The sequence below is a fragment of the Aotus nancymaae genome, unplaced genomic scaffold (assembly GCF_030222135.1).
Source record: "Aotus nancymaae isolate 86718 unplaced genomic scaffold, 86718_ANA_hifiasm-v0.15.2.pri h1tg000043l, whole genome shotgun sequence".
Taxonomy (NCBI): Eukaryota; Metazoa; Chordata; class Mammalia; order Primates; family Aotidae; genus Aotus; species Aotus nancymaae.
Window position 1 is genome coordinate 1073605 of NW_026988457.1, and position 14714 is coordinate 1088318.

General features: G+C 40.1%; 1 protein-coding gene and 1 non-coding gene across 6 annotated transcripts in view; both read left to right on the forward strand.

Moving 5' to 3' along the window:
- Positions 1-14714, forward strand: part of MTUS2 (microtubule associated scaffold protein 2) — a 797713-nt gene that overhangs the window by 253382 nt on the left and 529617 nt on the right. The gene's annotated exons all lie outside the window — the stretch shown is intronic.
- LOC135268833 (U4atac minor spliceosomal RNA) lies at positions 406-530 on the forward strand. The gene has a single exon (XR_010337168.1). It is a non-coding gene; the product is annotated as a U4atac minor spliceosomal RNA (small nuclear RNA).

The following is a 14714-nucleotide window of genomic DNA, read 5'->3' on the forward strand; positions in this document are numbered from 1 at the left end:
TGTGCACCAGCCCGACCCACCCCACCTCCCAGGAATCAGCTGCCTGACCTGGAATTAGCTTTTCTCCCAACATGCTCAGGTGGATTATGGGATACTCCGGCAGCTACTTAGTCCAGCCTGTCCACGTTGCAGAGGAGAATAAGGCCATAGGATTTGGGGTAGAAAGGGGAGAGGGTTTGTTGGGAATATTCATATAAGGCATTTGTGATTAGAAATGAGAAAGGGAATAAATTAGTGAATTATTACAGTGCTATATTAATAGGCAGGTGACTACTGAGAGATAGGCTAAAAGAGTGGGTCCAACCTTGGTTGCCTTCAGGAGCCAGGCATGTAGCAGAGGCTATGAAGCAACCAGGTTACTAGGCCAAGTAGCCACTGCAGAAGGGGAAAGCATGTGCCTTGAAAACACACATTTTCTTGGGGTTGCGCTACTGTCCAGTGAGCGCATAGTGAGGGCAGTACCGCTAACCCTAAACAGCACACTCACATCAGCTGAAGCTCTGCTTTACGTTGGTGCAATTTTTGGAAAAAATGAAAATCCTTTAATAAACAGTGAGTTATGAATAAAAAAAAGAAAACACACATTTGAATTCCGGTTTTTTTTTTTGGAGGTACTCATTATTTTTTTTTATTGTAATTTAGGTTCTGGGGTACATGTGCAGATCATGCAGGATTGTTGCATAGGTACATACGTGGCAAGGTGGTTTGCTGTCTTCATCCCCCCATCACCTATATCTGGTATTTCTCTTCTCATTATCCCTTCCAGCTCTCCCCACTTCTGCTGTCCCTCCCCTAGTCCCCCACTACAGACCTCAGTGTGTGATGCTCCCCTCCCTGTGTCCATGTGTTCTAATTGTTCAATACCTGCCTATGAGTGATAACATACAGTGTTTAGTTTTCTATTCTTGTGTCAGTTTGCTGAGAATGATGGTTTCCAGATTCATCCATGTCCCTATGAAGGACACGAACTCATCGTTTTTTATGGCTGCATAGTATCCCATGGTGTATATGTGCCACATCTTCTTTATCCAGTCTGTCGATGATGGACATTTGGGTTGGTTCCAGGTCTTTGCTATTGTAAACTGTGCTGCAATGAACATATGTGTGCATGTGTCTTTATAATAGAACAATTTATAATCCTTCGGGTATATACCCAGTAATGGAATTGCTGGGTGAAATGGAATTTCTATTTCTAGGTCCTTGAGGAATCGCCACACTATCATCCACAATGGTTGAACTAATTTATACTCCCACCAACAGTGTAAAAGTTGTCCTATTTCTCCACATCCTCTCCAGCATCTGTTGTCTCCAGATTTTTTAATGATCACCATTCTAACTGGCGTGAGATGGTATCTCAATGTGGTTTTGATTTACATTTCTGTAATGACCAGTGATGATGAGCATTTTTTCATGTTTGTTGGTCTCATGTATGTCTTCTTTTGTAAAGTATCTGTTCATATCCTTCGCCCATTTTTGAATGGGCTTGTTTGTTTTTTTCTTGTAAATCTGTTTTAGTTCGTTGTAAATTTTGGATATCAGCCCTTTGTCAGATGGGTAAGCTGCAAAAATTTTTTCCCATTCTGTTGGTTGCCGATTCACTCTATTGACTGTTTCTTTCGCCGTGCAGAAGCTGTGGAGTTTGATTAGGTCCCATTTGTCTATTTTGGCTTTTGTTGCCAATGCTTTTGGTGTTTTGGTCATGAAGTCCTTGCCTAACCTATGTCCTGAATGGTTTTGTAAATTCTGGGTATTAGTCCTTTGTCAGATGGGTAGATTGCAAAAATTTTTTCCCATTCTGTTGGTTGCCCATTCACTCTAATGATTGTTTCCTTTGCTGTAAAGAAGCTCTTAAGTTTAATTAGATCCCATTTGTCTATTTGGCTTTTGTTGTCATTGCTTTTGGTGTTTTAGCCATGAAGTCCTTGCCTATGCCTATGTCCTGAATGGTTTTGCTTAGGTTTTCTTCTAGAGTTTTTATGGTGTTAGGTCATATGTTTAGATCTTTAATCCATCTGGTGTTAATTTTAGTGTAAGGTGTCAGGAAGGGGTCCAGTTTCAGCTTCCTGCACATCGCTAGCCAGTTTTCCCAACATCATTTATTAAACAGGGAATCCTTTCCCCATTGCTTGTTTTTGTCAGGTTTGTTAAAGATGAGATGGTTGTAGATGTGTGGCATTGCCTCCAAGGCCTCTGTTCTGTTCCGTTGGTCTATATCTCTGTTTTGGTACCAGTACCATGCTGTTTTGATTACCGTAGCCTTGTAGTATAGTTTGAAGTCAGGTAGCGTGATGCCTCCAGCTTTGTTCTTTTTGCTTAGGATTGACTTGGCTATGCGGGCTCTCTTTTGGTTCCATATGAAGCTTAAGGTAGTTTTTTTCCAGTTCTGTGAGGAGGGTCATACGTAGCTTGATGGGGATAGCATTGAATCTATAGATTACTTTGGGTACTATGGCCATTTTCGCGATATTGATTCTTCCTAACCATGAGCATGGAATGCTTTTCCATCTGTTTGTGTCCTCTCTTATTTCCTTGAGCAGTGGTTTGTAGTTCTCCTTGAAGAAGTCCTTTACATCCTCTGTTAGTTTTACTCCTAGTTATTTTATTCTTTTTGTAGCAATTGTGAATGGGAGTTCCTTATTGATTTGGCTCTCTTGAAGTCTGTTATTGGTGTATAGGAATGCTTGTGATTTCTGCACATTGATTTTGTATCCTGAGACTGCTGAAGTTGCTTATCAGTTTCAGGAGATTTTGGGCTGAGATGGTAGGATCTTCTAAATATACAATCATGTCATCTGCAAATAGAGACAGTGTGACTTCCTCCTTTCCTAATTGAATACCCGTTATTTCTTTTTCTTGCCTGATTTCTTGGGCTAGAACTTCCGGTACTATATTGAATAGAAGTGGTGAGAGAGGGCATCCTTGTCTAGTGCCAGATTTCAAAGGGAATGCTTCCAGTTTTTGCCCATTCAGTATGACATTGGGTGTGGGTTTGTCATAAATAGCTTTAATTATTTTGAGATACGTTCCATTGATACCTAGTTTATTGAGTTTTTAGCATAAAGTGCTGTTAAATTTTGTCGAAGGCTTTCTCTGCATCTATTGAGATAATCATGTGGTTTTTGTTTTTGATTGTATTTATGTGGTGAATTATGTTTCTAGACTTGCGTATGTTGAACCAGCATTGCATCCCCGGGATGAAGCCTGCTTGATTGTGTTTCATAAACTTTTTGATGTGCTGTTGCATTCAGTTTACCAGTATTTTATTGAAGATTTTTGCATCAATGTTCATCATGGATATTGGCCAGAAGTTTTCTTTTCTTGTTGAGTCTCTGCCAGGTTTTAGTATCAGGATGATGTTGGTCTCATAAAATGATTTGGGAAGGATTACCTCTTTTTGGATTGGTTGGAATAGTTTCAGAAGGAGTGGTATCAGCTTCTCTTTGTATGTCTGGTATAATTTGACTGTGAACCCATCTTGACCTGGGATTATTGTGGTTGTTAGGCTATTAATTGCTGCCTCAACTTCAGCCCTTGTTGTTGGTCTATTCAGGGTTTCAACTTCTTCCTGGTTTAGGCTTCGGAGTGTGCAAGTGTCCAGGAATTTACGGATTTCTTTCAGGCTTACTGGTTTTATGTGCATATAGTTGTTTGTAGTAATCTCTGATGGTAGTTTGTATTTCTATGGAATCAGTGATGATATCCCCTTTATCGTTTTTTATTGCATTTAATTGATTCTTCTCTCTTTTCTTTTTTATTAATCTGGCTAGTGTTCTGTCAATTTTGTTGATGTTTCCAAAAAGCCAGCTCCTGGATTTATTGATTTTTGGAAGGGTTTTTTTGTGTCTCTATCTCCTTCACTTCTGCTCTGATCTTAGTTATTTCTTGTCTTCTGCTAGCTTTTGAGTTTTTTGATCTTGCTCCTCTAACTCTTTCAATTTTGATGATAGGGTATCAATTTTAGGTCTTTCCTCGCTTCTCATGTGGGCATTTATTGCTATAAATTTCCCTCTAGACATTGCTTTAAATGTGTCCCAGAGATTCTGGTACGTTGTGTCTTCATTTTTGTTGGTTTCGGAGAACATCTTTATTTCTGCCTTCATTTTGTTGTTTATCCAGTGACATTCAGGAGTCAGTTGTTCAGTTTCCATGAAGTTGTGCAGTTCTGAGTTAGTTTCTTAGTCCTGAGTTCTAATTTGATTTCACTGTGGTCTGAGAGACTGTTTGTTATGATTTCTGTTCTTTTGCATTTGCTGAGGAATGATTTACTTCCAATTATGTTGTCGATTTTAGAGTAGGTGTGATGTGGTGCTGAGAAGAATGTATATTCTGTGGATTTGGGATGGAGAATTCTGTAAATGTCTGGTTTGCTTGGTCCAGATCTGCATTAAAGTCTTGGATTTCCTTGTTAATTTTCTGTCTCGTTGATCTGTCTAATATTGACTGTGGAGTGTTAAAGTCTCCTACTATTATTGTGTGGGAATCTAAGTCTCTTTGTAGGTCGTTAAGGACTTGACTTATGTGTCTAGGTGCTCCTGTATTGGTGCGTATATATTTAGGATCATTAGCTCTTCTTGTTGCATTGATCTTTTGCCATTATGTAATGGCCTTCTTTGTCTCTTTTGATCTTTTTTGGTTTAAAGTCTTTTATTGGAGACTAGGATTGCAACTTGTGCTTTTTTTTTATCACTCCATTTGCTTGGTAAGTCTTCCTCCATCCCTTTATTTTGAGTCTATGTGTATCTTGCATGTCAGACGGGCTTCCTGGATACAGCACACCAATGGGTTTTGGCTTTTTATCCCATTTGCCAGTGTGTATCTTTTGATTGGGGCGTTTAGTCCATTTACATTTAAGGTTAATATTGTTATGTGTGAATTTGATCCTGCCATTTTGATGCTAACTGGTTGTTTTGCCCATTAGTTGATGCAGTTTCTTCGTTGTGTCAATGCTCTTTACCATTTGGTATGTTTTTGGAGTGGCTGGTATTGGTTGTTCCTATGTTTAGTGCTTCTTTCAGGTGAGGTCTGAAAGGCAGGCCTGGTGGTGACGAAATCTCTGAGCAATTGCTTGTCCGTAAAGGATTTTATTTCTCCTTCACTTATTAATCTTAGTTTGGCTGGATATGAAATTCTAGGTTGAAAGTTCTTTTCTTTAAGGATGTTGAATATCGGCCCCCACTGTCTTCTGGCTTGTAGGGTTTCTGCCGAGAGATCTGCTGTGAGTCTGATGGGCTTCCCTTTTTGGGTAACCTGACCTTTTTCTCTGGCTGCCTTTAGTATTTTTTCCTTCATTTCAACCCTGGTGAATCTTACGATTATGTGCCTTGGGGTTAGTCTTCTTGAGGACTATCTCTGTGGTGTTCTCTCTATTTCCTGGACTTTAATGGTGGCCTGCTTTGCTAGTCTGGGGAAGTTTTCCTGGATGATATCCTGAAGAGTGTTTTCCAGCTTGGATTCATTCTCTCCGTTACATTCAGGTAAACCTATCAAACGCAGATTAGGTCTTTTCACATAATCCCATATTTCTTGGAGGTTTTGTTCATTTCTTTTCATTCTTTTTTCACTAATCTTGCCTTCTCATTTTATTTCATTGAATTGATCTTCAATCTCTGCTATCCTTTCTTCTGCTTGGTCAATTTGGCTAATTGAAACATGTATGCTTCACGAAATTCTCGTGTTGTGTTTTTCAGCTCCATCAATTCATTTATATTCCTCTCTAAGCTGTTTATTCTCGTTAGCATTTCATCAAACCTTTTTTCAAGGTTCTTAGTTTCTTTGCATTGGGTTAGAACATATTCTTTTAGTTCAGAGAAGTTTGTTTTTACCCACTTTCTGAAGCCTGTTTCTGTCAGTTCATCACACTCATTCTACATCCAGATTTGTTCCCTTGCTGGCGATGAGTTGTGATTCCTTGGAGGAGGAGAGGCCTTCTGGTTTTGGGTGTTTTCATCCTTTTTTCACTGGTTTCTTCCCATGTTTGTGGATTTATCTACCTGTGGTCTTTGTAGTTGGTGACTTTCAAATGGAGTCTCTGAGTGGATGTCCTTTTTGTTGATGATGAAGTTATTTCTTTCTGCTTTTTAGTTTTCCTCCTAACAGTCAGGCCACTCAGCTGTAGTACTACTGGAGGTCCACTCTAGACCCTGCTTTCCTGGGGATCACCTGCAGCAGCTGCAGAACAGTAAGGGTTGCTGCCAGTTTCTTCTTCTGGTATCTTTGTTCCAGAAGGATACCCACCAGATGTCAGCCTGAGCTCTCCTTTATGAGTTATCTCTTTGGATATATGGGGGTTGGGGAGCTGCTTGAGGAGACAGTCTGTCCGTTATAGGAGCCCAAGTGCTGAGCTGTGAGCTCTATTGTTCCATTCAGAGCTGCTGGGCAAGTACATTTAAGTCTGCTGCAGTGGAACCCGTAACCACCTTTTTTCCCAGGTGCTCTGTCCTGGGATGGTGGTGCTTTATTTATAAGTTCCTGATGTGCTGCTACCTTTTTTCAGAGCTGCGCTGCCCAGCAAGGAGGTAGCCTAGTCACAGTCTGCCAGCAGAGATGTTACTGAGCTGCCGTGGGCTCTGCCCAGCTGCTGTGTGAACTCCCCTGTGGGTTTGTTTATAGAGGTATAGTTAGAACTGCTGAGGTAATGGCAGTCTGCCTCAGTAATGGTGGACTGCCTTAGTAATGGCAGACTGCCTCGGTAATGGCAGATGCCCTTCCCCCACAGAGCTGGACCATCCCGGGCATGCAGCTGTGCTTTCTGTGAAACTCTCAATCCAGAGCGTTTCAGATTGCTAGTCTTTGTGGGGCTAGGACCCACCAAGGCAGATCACCTGGCTCCCTGTTTCAGCCCCCATTTTTTCAGTTGAATGGGCGACTCTGCCTCCCAGGTGTTCCAGGTACCAGTTGAAACGGTCACCCAGATTTCTGTGAGTTTTTGTGTGGAGACCCACTGCACCAGCTGAAACAGCCGTGCTGGAGACTTGTGGTGCTTTTCTGCCCGGGAATCTCCTGATCAGTAGAAACTGGGCAGTAAAAACTTGTTTGGAAATGTGGGTTTGGAAATGCGGTGATCTCTCACCCTCTGCGTTCTCACTGGGAACTGCACTCCAGAGCTGTTCCTATTTGGCCATCTTGGATTGTATCCTATGGAAGAAGTTTTCAAGGAAAGGGATGGAGCAGGCAGTGGGGAAATGGAGGAATGAAGAGTGGCATGTTTTTCTTTTCAGGGTAGTAGGTATTTATTCAACAAATAATTACAGAGCACTCAGTCAGTGCCAGGCCCTGCTAGGCACTGGAGAAGCACCTGCAAATGAAACAAAAACCCATGTGGGAGCTTAGAGTTCTTTATGAAGACGCAAATGTGCATACCCTTTAACATAGGGACTCTGCCTTTAGGAATTTATCTGAAGAAAGTAAAGGGTGCCATAAAGTTGTTTGTTCACTGATTTTCTGTGAAAAGTTATTTAACAATACAAAAACTGACGACAACCTAAACTCTGACAATAAGGAGAATTGGTGAATAGATTATAGTACAATTGATAATTAAACATGATAAAATATTTACTACATGTATTTGGGAAGCAGCACATGGCATGCAAAGTGAAAAATTGGGGTTACAGAACTCATTCCATGTGTGCAAAAATAAAAAATTAAAAATACTACACATTAAATTGTATTTATTGGGGTGAGGTTAGAGAATTTTTGAATATTTTTACTTTTTAAAAAATATATAATGAAGATTAATTTCTTTCATAATTGGCAATGTAAATGGTTCCACTTTGGAAAAAAATCATCCAAGACAAAAACAAAACAAAATAAACATTAAGCACAATAGGCAAGGAATGAATGCCCTATATTTTCTGGGTGAAATTATCCCCTGGAAAGGACTTTTTTTTTTTTTAAGGGCATGCCTGAAATGCTTTTTGTTGGCAAATATGAGTGAAACTTCTTTTGGAGAAACATGCAGCATTTTTATTGGGGGAGATTTTAAATATCAATGAACATAATATTTTGTTTCAATATCACCTTGGACTAAACTATGAAAAACCATTAGCTCCTTTCCTGGTCCTCTGTAGAGGGGAAATAGCGGCATTTCATTTATGTATATATTCTTCTTTACTCTTTCTACTCATGATAAAATAAAAATAAAATATCCTCTGCTACCTCAATAAAAAAGATATTCTGAACACAGTCCTGTTTATATATTAGAATAAAATGTGATGTGGTATCAATGTTATGTACATAAGATAAAGAGAGCAAAGCAGGCTCCAGAGAGCTATTGTATATTATGTTATGTGACCCCATAGATAGCTGCAGAGTCCCTGAATATATATATTTAACAACTCCCAACCAATAATTCAATTTTTAACCATATTGTAAGGACACTGTACTTGTAAGGTTCATTTATTCTGCCGAGCATCAAGTGTTAGGACTATCTAGAATTGTGCCTATTGAGAGTAAACATGCCCAACATTATGAAATAAGACCAAGAACCTGAATATTCTTAAATAATTGCAACTGCAGGAAACATGGAGGTATTATTACCAGGAGACTTTCATGTGAACATACTGACTTGTACATAAATATGTAACTACATATACAGTTATCCTGTTAAATGTGGCACAACACTATAGGCACTGAATATATACTCAGTAGAGATGTCAACTAAAATTTCAAAGCTAGGATTTTGTATTTTCTTGCATTATTACATTTACCCTTGAATTTTGGGTTTATATTGTCATTTCTTTCTGTATCCTAAAGTTCTACAAGATAAGTTATTGCATGACAGGAGCAGTAGTTGGAGCTCCTTTGGCAAATAAATTTTATGAAGTCAGATGAAATTGCATTTACATTCAGAGGCATGGTCGTTGAATGTATATATAAAAATTCACAACCGATAAAGCATTACACAGCAGACCTGGCAGCTAAGGAGAGCTGTACAACCATACTTTTCAATCTTTCAAAACCCGTACTTCCTTTTAATAACTTAAAAATCCCCCGAACTTTCTTTAGTTTATTTTCAAAGTAAAGTATTATGACAGATATAAGTCAAACCAATGAATGATCAGAATATAGTTCTCTATCTATTCTCACTTGGATATTCTCATATAGCCCTCTCGGGAGGACGTCTGATCAGTTGCTCAGTTGAGAAGGGTGGCTTTACAATATTCATCTTGAAAGATTGAAAAAAGAGGACTTATGTGGTAGTGAATATTTCACCTTTTTGAGCTCAAGTTGGAATGAGAGTACCTCATCTGGAATGCCTACTATGTGCAGAGTGCTGTCCCAGAAATTACATGGGAAACAGAAGTGTCTGTGTAACCTTCAGCCAAGTGAGCTTATAGTTTCATAAAGGGAGTAAGACACACATGTAACAATAATAACGAGTCAGAAATAACTGTAATAAAAAGACACACTTAACAATTTTAGATGTACATCAAGAATCTAGAAATAGAAATACCATTTGACCCAGCAATCCCATTACTGGATATATACCCAAAGGTTTATAAATTGTTCTGTTATAAAGACACCTGCACGCATATGTTCATTGTGGCACTGTTTACAATAGCAAAGACCTGGAACCAACCCAAATGCTCATTAATGATAGACTGAATAAAGAAAATGTGGCACATATATGTCATGAAATACTATGCAGCCATAAAAAAGATGAGTTATGTCCTTTGTAGGGACATGGATGAATCTGGAAACCATCATTCTCAGCAAACTGACACAAGAGCAGAAAACCAAACACTGCATGTTCTCACTCATAGGTGGGTTTTGAACAGTGAGAACATATGGACACAGGGAGGGGAGCATCACTCACTGGGGTCTGTTGGGGGGCGGGGGGCTAGGGGAGGGATAGTTGGGGGTGGGGATGTTGCAGAGGGATAGCATAGGAAGAAATGCCTGATGTAGGTGACGGAGGGGATGGAGGCAGCAAACCACCATGGCATGTGTGTACCTATGCAACAATCCTGCAAGATTTACACATGTACTCCAGAACTTAAAGTATAATAATAAAAGAAATAAAAAAGCATGGTATGACAGTTCCTAAAGGAAAGATCTGTGGATTCAGGACACAGAGAGACAATATCTTGTTCCACCTCCACTTTTTCAGTGGTGGAAGGGAGGAGAGGAGAGAATTTAGGACAGGTTTCATGAAGGAGGTAGTTTTTGAGCTGGACTTTGATGCTTAGAGCATGGAGCTCTTGGACAGGAGGATGATTTTACGGGGCAAATGTACTTTAAGTAGAAGAGTAAAGAGGATTAAATCTGGAAACATATGTAGGCCCAGGGCTCACTGGACCTTGAATGTCAAGCTGAGAAGTGTTGCTTTACTCTGTCATTTGGCTGGGCCACTCAGGGTGATATTCTTGGAGGGCACCTTGGTGGATATCCAGAGTTTCCCTTCATTCAAGAATACCTTCTACGCTGTATTGGACAAAACAAACACAGGACACCAGAAATCACAGCCTAAAATGGATGAGAAATTCTACATGAGTGTCTAGATGCTATCATTTCATTTCATGATTTAGAAATATATGTGCATTTGACCGGGCATGGTGGCTCACACCTGTAATCCCAGCACTTTGGGAGGCTGAGGCAGGCAGATCACCTGATCAGGAGTTTGAGACTAGCCTGGCCAACATAGTGAAGCCCCAGCTCTACTAAAATACAAAAATTAGCTGGGCATGGTGGCATGTGCCTGTAATCCCAGCTACTCCGGAGGCTGAGGTAGGAGAATTGCTTGAGCCCAGAAAGTGGAGGTTTCAGTGCGCTAAGATCGTGCCACTGCAATTCAGCCTGGGTGACAGAGTGAGACTCTGTCTCCAAAAAAAATTAAAAAAGATGAGTATGCATTCAATTGAAAAAGTTCTAGATGAGGTGGTCAAACCATTATCAGAGATTGTGAGCGCAAGAGAGCTGAAAATGTGCTTGATTATGAAAGATGGGCGGAGACAATTTTGTTTTTGAGCAAAGAGAGCATGTGGTACTCTGGCTTGATGCTAGCAACCCTGATGTTGAGCCCATGTTAGGTTTTTTAAAGCATTGTTAATTGGTGAGTTATGAGTACTAAGAAAAATAAGCAGTGTTCCTTATACAATTGTAGGTTACTGTGTAGGACCTGTCATGGTACTTCAGCCTTATTTTCTTCTTTCTTCACTTCCATTTTCTTTCTTTTTCATGAGCAGCAACATTATAATTACTAACATTTCAGCATCATGATTGACAAAGTTTCTTATGCTCTTGTGGACAAGATGGGGGCACACACAGTGGCTGCAGGGACTGTCAGGCAGAGGGGTGCTTGAAGAGTGCTGATGAGATGAGAAGCATTGTGGAAGCATTGTCGGGTCACATCCCTGTGGCACCAGGGCTGCTGTTTTGTCCCCTGCTGTGTTCTGCTAATGTTGATGTCAGTGAATGACACCAATGAGTGATTTATCAGTGAATGATAATGTAGAAGAAACTCTTACCTCTTCACTGATGATCTAAAAACAGGAATGAATTGCAAGTATTTTGGATGAAAAATTAAGGATGCGCTCCACAAGTTTTAAAACAGGATAGAACAGTGCATCGAGACCAGCAAGATGAAGTTTGAGAAGTATATTTTTATGATCCCACCCATGGGTGCTAAAGCCAGTTACAAATGGCTCGGATTGAGTCAGTGGAGTTTAGGGTAACTTATATGGTACGTTGTTGTTTTAATTAATGATATGGAACTAGAGGGTGATTTATATGTCCATGAAGAGGTCATTCTTAGAATGTGTGGGTAGAAGTATAACTAAGAGAATGGAAGGCTTGCTTTCTTGTGACTCTAGATGATGCAGTTAGAACTAAAGTATTGTGCATAGCTCTGGGTACCTCGTTTAGGAGGGACTTGAGGTTCCCTGGTGTGTGTACTTAGAGGAAAGCTGTTTGGTTGGTGAGAGTTTTCCAAAGGTCATCCCACAGTTGGGACAATCTGAGTTCGTTGACAAGGAGTAGAATAGGTTTTGAGAGGAAGGGAGCATATAGCTCTCTATAAATACTTGAAAGGTCATCTGGTGGAAGAATTGCCTCATTCTGCTCTAGAGAGGCAGGACTTGGCCACCAGAGACCCTGGCCAGAAGAGTGGTGAATTTTCTGGTCCTGGTACCAGGGGAAGCCACTTAGAAGACTATTAAGCATCAGGTAGGTTATAAGCCTAGATCTTTACCTTCCCTTTAAACGTAGTACTTAACTAATGGATTTTTTTTTTTTTCAGGATAAAATATCACTTACCTCTAAGGACATCATTCTTAATTTTATAATAATAGAACTGGAGCATATGAAAGTTACATCCCTCACCATGGGAAAATGCACCTCAACTGGGAGTTTGTACTGTTGGTTGACCTATTTGCATATTTTATTTAATCACATACAGTCCTGTATCATGAGTTTGAACTTTTATGATCATGTTATATGTTCTGTGAAAACATTTATCTTAGTAGAGGACGTTGGATTGAAATTTAGATTCAGAAAGAAATGCGTGTTTGTGTTTACTTTGTGGCTGTGAAGCCTCATGAGGAGGAGAGAAGCAGGAAACATGGCTTCCTGTGCATAATTTTGCCTCATATAATTGAAGAAAGTTTTTAAAGTTGCTTCTCCTTTAGCAACTCCTTTAGTTTCTTGTGTGAACTTCCACGTGTTTGTTTCTGTTTTTTTTTTTTTTTCTATTCTTGTTCTTACAATAGTGTGTTTTCCTTTTGTTCTTCCTGTGTGTTCTTGATTCCATTCATGGCAGCTTTTCTTCTTGACAGCATCTGCTTTCCATCTGTCCCAGCTCTGCCACTCGTGAGCTGTGTGACCTTGGGAATGTTACCTTCTCTATGCTTTCATTTTCTTACCAGGAGGTGGAAAAATAAAAAGCAAGGGGATGTGAAGATCTGTCTCTGGAGGCTTGCTATAAATATTAGGCAGTCTAACTTAAATTAAAATCGAATATTAAAGACTTATAATTGTATAATTTTAATTTAAAATTAAATTTTAGGCCAGGTGCTGTGGCTCATGTCTGTAATCCTGGTACTTTGGAAGGCCAGTGTGGGAGGATCACTTGAGGCCAGGAGCTTGAGACCAGTCTGGTCAATATAGTGAGACCCTATCTCTATAAAAAACTTAAAAAATAGCCAGGTGTGATAATGTGCACCTGTAGTACCAGCTACTTGGGAGGCTGACCCAAGAGGATCTCTTGAGCCCAGGAGTTCACCATTGTAGTGAGCTATGAATGTCCTGCTGCACTCCAGCCTGAGTAACAGAACGAGATCCTATTTAAAATTTTTTTTAAACAGATTTGTATAACTGCTGAGAAAAGACTGGGCCCCTAGGAGGTTGCAGCTTTCTTTCTGTCCCCTTACCAGTGAGTACCAGTTATTGTTTACTGACAAACATGAAGAACATTTATGATGTTATTCTTCAAAAATTAAAATATAACTTTCTAGCATGACATTGGTTTTACACTTCTTTGTCACTTTCTTATAATCGTGTTACGGGTTGTAGACTTTGATGCTTTGCTTTTGTTTGTCTCTGCCAAGCGAAATTTCCTTCTTTCTCCCTGCCTCGACAATTCAAACCAATCAGGGCTCTTAGCTGCATATTTATACTTCTGCCCACAGAGAATTAGAGGCACTTCTCTTCTGTGGATGGCCTGTATTTATGAACTTTCTTGCCCTTCTTAACTTTTCAGGATACTTGTTTCTCAACCCAGAGAGCACAGCATTCTTTTAAACCACAGTCTTATTGATTTGCCTACATGCTTTTTGTAGTTGTGCTTAGAGAACATGTGTATCTTCAAGGGAAACACTTTTAAAATGGAATAAACAAACAAGGGTTTGTTGAGACTCCCCTCTGTGTCGGGAAAGGAAGACTGGGATCAGGGTATCAACAGCTTGGTAGAGGGCTATATTGAGGTCAGGCTGTACCGCGGGTGCTACTGGCTTACTGAAGGTAAGGCTGGGAGGAGAAGGTGGAGAAGAAGAAAAAGAGCATGAGAGCGGGGAGGATGAGGACAGTGAGCAAGTCGTGGAAAGAACAGAAGAGCAGTGTGGTAGGGAAATGAAAGGGCACATGCACATGTATGACTGTGTATTTTCCCATGATCATACAAACATGGGGAAAGAAATGGAAAGATTTAGATGTTGATGTATCTTGGGGTGTGGGATAGAAGAGGCAAATTTAAAAAAACTGAACAAAAACCAGCTTACAGGAAATGATCTTAGGTATGTAAAAAAGTTTACCTGTTTATGTATAGATGTAGAAGAAAAGAGAGCTCTATCAGCTAAGTGTTCAGGAATGCTATGGTAGGTTGTTAGGTAAAAAGTTTAGTTGGAAACATAGAGGGCTCCAGTAAGGAGGAGCACAAGGGTGGCTGCAAGATGTTTTTGGATTGGGTGATGGGCTGTTAGGTGTTACGTTATTTAGCTTTATAACGTATACATTTTCTTAAATAGAGATAAGGTCTTGCTATGTTGCCAAATCTGGCTGGCCTTGGACTCCTGGCCTCAAGTGATCCTCCCACTTCAGGCTCCCAAAGTGTTGGGATTACAGGTGTGAGCCACTGTGCCAAGTCCTCATGTTGTTTTTAATACATGAAACAGCATGTTAACAATGATGAAGGGAAAACAGGTGGGTGGCCACGTTGCCACGTAACCTGTTTCAGGAGAAACCTAACAGCAGCCTCCTGTGTGGTGCGCACATGTGCTTGCACA